General features: G+C 38.3%; 1 protein-coding gene across 1 annotated transcript in view; it reads right to left on the bottom strand.

Annotated features, from left to right (window-relative positions):
* Nucleotides 1–253, bottom strand: part of LOC119593849 — a gene marked incomplete in the record, with an annotated part of 160,221 nt that overhangs the window by 31,738 nt on the left and 128,230 nt on the right.

Here is a 253-nt window from a genome sequence, read left to right as displayed (position 1 = left end):
GAGCAGAAAACCAAGAGAGCGTCGTCCGTTTTCTATGACAGCAAAAAGTTCGGGTCAACTTAAAAAAAAGTCAAGTGACGACTAGAAATTTACGGCTGATGATGAACACGCAGTCACTCGCCGCAAACAGGAGGAAATTGTGAGTATGTTCCATATTCTATATTAGGTTAAGTCCATTTGTTTAGATAATTTCTCCAGTTTTGTTGTGGTGTCAACTTATAATCCCCCACACATACAAAACAAGAAAATATGA

Source organism: Penaeus monodon, chromosome 32 (assembly GCF_015228065.2).
Source record: "Penaeus monodon isolate SGIC_2016 chromosome 32, NSTDA_Pmon_1, whole genome shotgun sequence".
In the NCBI taxonomy this organism is placed as follows: Eukaryota; Metazoa; Arthropoda; class Malacostraca; order Decapoda; family Penaeidae; genus Penaeus; species Penaeus monodon.
This window is presented reverse-complemented; position numbering and strand designations above follow the sequence as displayed.